Source organism: Cupressus sempervirens, chromosome 1, assembly GCF_028749045.1.
Source record: "Cupressus sempervirens isolate cs-2001-9-10 chromosome 1, ASM2874904v1, whole genome shotgun sequence".
NCBI classification, from domain to species: domain Eukaryota; kingdom Viridiplantae; phylum Streptophyta; class Pinopsida; order Cupressales; family Cupressaceae; genus Cupressus; species Cupressus sempervirens.
The window spans coordinates 249,124,894-249,131,132 of record NC_143118.1 but is presented as its reverse complement, the minus strand read 5'-3'; positions in this window follow the sequence as shown (position 1 = coordinate 249,131,132).

The following is a 6,239-nucleotide window of genomic DNA, read 5'->3' as shown; positions in this document are numbered from 1 at the left end:
GTACTTGTGTATACCCTTTTGAGTCTCATATCTTTCTATATCATAATAGATATGATATCGAGTCTTTTTGGGAACTTGGTCTTTGGTTTTTGATCATGTTAAATAGAATGAATATTTATGTTTTAAACATTTATGAATTTGTGCTTTGGGATTTTAAAATTGATTGTAAGTGATGAATACTTGGGGATCTTTGGTGGTTTGGTGTTTAGTCTACCATTGTGATCTTTGTGATCTTATGTTTGTGATGAATTCTTCTTTTGCCTATAATTAATTGATTGACTAAATTGGCAAGAAAAGGGAAGAGAAGAATCACTATTAGAATGAAATGAATAGATTATCCTTGCTCAAAATTGATGAAAATTTCAAATCTAAGTGATATCATGGGAAGAAGGTATCTTTTCTCATTCTCATAGCTGAAAGGGTAAAGCAGTTAAGGATGCGATGTGTTGGCCTAAATTTTTTGTATAATAGGTTTTGTCTTGCCCAAATAAAATTTCAAGTTGTGATCATTTAGTGATGATTAGGTTTCCAACTAAGTTTGTGTTTTTCTTGGACTAGTCCCTTTTTCCTTTTAAATTTTCCTTGACACAAATTTTTTAAAAAAAGTGGGGAAGGAAGTTATGCAGATGTTTTTTTTATTCACCTATGTTGATTTTGTTGTTTTAATCCTTGTGAAAGTTTTTTACCTCATAGTCAGATTTCTTTCAAATCTATGATTGTTGTTGACTCACTAAAGAAAAGTGCTCAGAAGCTAAGCATAGCTAGTTGGTGACATGATGACACGTGTTCGTGGTCATCAAGAATAATAAACCTGGCATCCAAATTACTTTGGCAAGTCACTAAGTTGCTATTAGAATATACAAGAAATTTTTTGGTAGCGACATAGAGAGGATGAAATCATCACTAAAGGCAGCCTTCTTTTATGACTAGTGATGATTTGGAAAGTCCTGAAAAAATTCTTTGCAAGCTGTGCTACTTTTATCGGCACTAGTTTTCTGGTGGGTTGTTGCATTGCTAGCCGAATATTGTTGTGTTTTGCCCGTAGTGGCATAGCGAGGATGAAATAGTCAAAAACATGGCAGAACCTAAGATAAAGGATGATTAAAATATATATGTGTATTCCAGCGCATTATGCCAGCTTAGCAACAGTAGTACCATGGACCCACTTCCCATGAATGTAATTCAAGGTTTTTTGACTCTGAGATTGTGCCAAGATCAAGGGTTGTCATTAGCTCGCTATGTAGAAGTACCCAAAAGTTAAGCATAACGAGTTAGCGAATGATGGCCCACCATTGATTCCTTGAAAAGTCATTTCAAATGTATGCCACATGATTGACATAAGATCAAAGGTTATCGCTAGCTCGCCATGGAAAGATGCTCAAAGTATAAGTATAGTGAGGTAGCGTCGTGATGACACATGTCCATGGTCATCCGTGGGCCCTGTCCAAAGCTCCAGCATTGAAGAAAAGACACAAGTGAAGCTATCCTATTGGTTTTATTGCATAAATGTTAGTAAGGAAATGAGCGAGCTTAGTTGTCATTACCAGATCGCAAGTTTTTCCAAGAATTGAGGGCGCAAGTTTTTAAAAGAAAAGGGGAAGTGTGGTGACATTCTATTTTGTGCATTTATGATGAACAAAGACTTCGGGTGTGAGAAAAAAGCAGAGTATAATATGTAAGATTTACTTTTATTATTCATCACAGTCCACTCCAGCAAAGATTACATTTTCTCTGAGCATAGGCACCCGTCAATCACATTGTGATTAAGCATTGGTGAAGATGCGAAAATAGTTTCATATTTGTTTGAAAGTAGTTGCAGAAGTTTAAAAGAGGATAATTTTGGCAAAATCAAGTAAGTACTCAATCATAACCTCTGTAACATTCCAATTCCCATTGTTACAATCAAGATGCCTCCTAAGAAATCATTCTTTGGGCAAGTTAATTATATGAATAGGAATATCTACAATGATTTCCTAGAGTTACTCCCAGGATCCACTATAGAGTCTGCACAGGTCAAAAGATTAATTTCATTAAGTCCTAGGCTTAAAATTGCTGATGGCTTGTATGACAAGGGGAACTGGGTAAGGGATGCAGTAACCAATTAGACTAGCCTTGTTTTGTTTAAAAAGTGGTTTTTAGAGAGGAATCTATTTGCCCCTCATGCTAATATATGGAATTTTGACTTGGGAAAGTCAGTAGTTCCTAGTGTTCTCATGGACTACGACTTGCTAGAAGATATTGCCAAAAACTATGACCAAGCCATTAGGGTTGTGAGAAGAAATGATGGTGTGCCTCTAGTGTCAATTAGTCCTAAAGAAATTAGAGAGGCTTTTCACTTAGAACCATTATCAGATTTTCATGTGCCAATAAATTTTCTAGAATTAGAAAAGGAATACAAAGAGAAAAGAGATATAATTAGGGGAGGTGCATTGAGGGCACACATTGGTACCATAGGAACTCTGCCAGTAATAACTAGAGCCTCTAAAGAACATTTTAAGAAGAGCCTTTTCACTTCTCGGGTTGTACAGATATACAGGACACTGTTTCATGTTCTTGGTGAGGATGAGCAAGACTTCATGCCAATTGACCTTATGTATATGATGATTCAAATTTCCTCTTTCAGTGTAGATGTCATTTTTTATTTTGCCTCCTTTCTAGTTGAAGAAATTCACATCGATTTGGTTGGAATTGCTAGAGGAAAGGTGGAGAAAACTTTTGGCCACTATTCCTTATTAATGCATATGTTCTTGTTCAAAGGGGTAACATATTTTGGAAATGAGATGAAATTGAATAGAGAAGAAAATGGGGAAACATTACTAGTCCAGTTGTGGAGTGTAGATATGACTTGGGATGCAAATAAAGCCAATTTTGTCAGATTTGATAGATATTTTGCCTGTAAGTTGAGATGTCTATTTTTGAATGATAATCCTAGGATCCCTAAAGTATTAATGAATCTCATAAGACCTATGGATAGCCCCCATAATTTGAAAGTTTCACACAATTGGGGAGATATTATTCCATACCCTATTTCTATAATTTTCAGAATTTATGGTTTTGAAGGGAACCCTCATGTCTGGCCTTACCAAGTGCCCCTAAAGATAGGGATGGAATAATTCTTATGGCAACTACAAGGAGTAGAGGAAATTTTCTTGTCAAAGAGGCAACTAGGGTCGATTTTCCCTACCTGTACAGTGGCCCATCAATTTGTGATTACTAAAGGAGGATGGCTCTTTTTGTACAAAATTTTGGATTATTATATGATGGCTGTCTCCCACCCCCATTTTTGTGATTTTGATGGATTTTTCAATCAAACTCTGAGGCATAGGATCAAGCTAGGATTGGTAAAGCATGATTCATATTACCTATAAGACATTATAAGAAATGAATTTTCTTTACAAGAACAAGAAACTAAAAAAGAAAAGTGGAGAGTTTACTCCTGAGTCCTAGAGATTATTCATTTTTTTGATCAAAATTATAGTCCTTTAGACAATGCTAATACAGAGGGTGATAGGATAGATAAGCTCATAAATAACTTCCCTGCAATAATGGAAACCATGAATGAGAAGAAACAATTTTTTATAAATTCTTCTCCTGATAAGGCCAGAGAAGCCATGAAGAGGTTAGCTTTCACTCCTAATATAGGGGTTGGTCAAATAATTGTACAAAAAAAGCTTGGTTACACTATAATTCAGAATAAAAAGGTTCCTATAGATAAGGGCAAACAAAGAATGGGATCCACTAGTATAGTTTTGGAGGAGAGACTTGATGAGCCTAGCCCAAAGAGGTAGAAGGTAATAAGAGAAGGGAGATCTCAAGTTGAGGAATATTCACCCAAATAAAAAGAATTTCCAAGGAACTGCATTCATTGAGGATCAAGCTACTTTGGTCAGTTGGTTGTTGAGAAAAGGATCTAGAGCCACATCCTCGCAACCAGATGAGTCTGAATTGATGGGCAACATACTTGTAAGAAGGGTTACTGACACCTCCCATGTACAGGAAACCTATTGGAATGTGGAGTCTTCCCAGTTTCTTTTGGCCACTGCTAAGAAGGAGGAATAGGTTATGTTTGAGTTACAAAGCAAGTATGAGATAGTGGTGGATGCATACAACAAAGAGGTAAAGAGGAGGATTGAGCTTGAAAATAAGCTATTGGAATAATCCACCAGGCCTAGAATAACTTACCCTCATCCCCTTGTAGAACCTTTTAAGTCTACCCCCCTCATTGAAATGCCAAATACACACCAGGGGCCACGATATTACACTGCTGAGGAATTTGAAGAAGAAAAGGCTAAACTATGGGCCTTACATATAGAGTTGGAATCTAAGTATGAAGATAAACTAAGAAAAGCTCTTACATATCATGGAGACAAAGTTCTTTTGGTGTTTTAAAAGGTACTAAAACTACTAAGTGACAAAAAGCTTAATACCAGAATGATAGTACATACACAATCTAAAGACTAGCCCATTCTTATCAACAATTGCATATGTAAGGTATTTGGGCCCAACTTCAACAAAACCACAGATGGTTTTCTACTCTTTTGGCTCTGCAAAACCAGGGTGGGTATAACCAGGGATGGTTCAAATATGAAATGACTATATGAGGATTATTCTTAGTTTCATTCTGATTCTCATTTCAAAACCCTCAAATATATATATATATATATATATATATATATATATATATATATATATATATATATATATAATTCTTACTAATCTTTCCAAACACATCCCATAAACAGATATGGCCAAGAAGTCTTCTATAGATCTATAGATGTTTTCAACAACAATGCCTAACTGAAGCTAAAAAGATTTCATGCAGACAAGTGCTAGCCAACTTTGAAGATCTACAGGAAATAAAAGTAAAATTTGATTTGATGATGTATTTGAAAAACCATTTTTAAGGTACTTCTCTTTCAGCTGAAATAACTTGATCAGTGCCTAATCCATTGGGGTTTCAGAGTCTATAGCAAAATCTAAGATCTAATTTGTTGCCTTACAACAAATTGTATCAACAATTCTTATCAGAATTTATCATTCAAAATATTTTTCAATACTTAAAGAATCTTATCACATTCATCAAAGCTTTTACTTAATCCATTGAATTAACAGCAATGATAGATGGATATACAACCTAACTAGATTGCATTCAATTGCACGGGCTTTTACTCATACAACATCAAGGTAGCTAAGTATTGAGTAGGAGACAAAATTCAGAAAGAATTGATATGGGGATAGTTCATAGTTTGTATTCATTTCCTTTAAAAATGGTACATCTTTTACAATAAACACAGTTCATTCTATCTTCATGTATTTTCAGAAAATTTGACAGAGAAACACATTACAAACTTGCCTTCAAAATTTGGACCAAAAACTAGACTAAGCACAACACTTAGAAGAAAAAGAATTTGGACCCCCCTTTAGCCTTGGGATCTCACTTAAATAATGTGAGATGCAACAAGCTTCAGGCTAAACAAATGACAGGTGTCCTTCTAAAGATAGGAACAAAATAACAGAAAGGCTAATTACAACAAACATTTCTTGGTGGGTCCCTTTCTGTTATGCTTCTTATTTTTTGAGATACAAATAAAAACAATCTGATCTTACAATCAATCTTCATCCTCAGAGTAAGTAGCGATGAGGTTTGAAAGTGATGTGTTGTCTTCAGTTATCTGTAAATTTACTTCAGCTTGTGGAGTTTCTATGTCCTCAGTATCAACTTCAGGGGTGATTGTTACTTTTTCACTTTCTTTCTCATCATCTTCTGGTAGTTGTTCTAGAAACTGATTTTTCCATTTATTAAAAACATCATCCTCTGGCCAATCAAAACTTAGAGCTTCTCTTTGTATCTTTATTAAAGAATTTGCACTTTCTTCTAAATCATCAAATTCTTTCTTCATAGCAGTATAAAACAACTGTATTTTTACTAGCTCTTCACTTGTATTTGCCCAGAACTAGTGGCCAGCCTCACTCATAATGTTTATTATTCTTTCATTGAATAACTCATCTATCTCCCTATTCCATTTTTCCTTTACCTTTAATGTATCAACAGATTCTAAAGCACAAGAAAATAGGGTGAATTTTTTAGCAATATATTTGGAAAAACAGAGTGTTAATATTCTCTATAAAGAATCTCTTTCATCACCAAAATTCTCTAGCTTATTTAACAAATAAAAAATCTTCTCAACTTGGTGATAGGGCATTTGAACTGCAGATATACATATGATTGTAATATCATT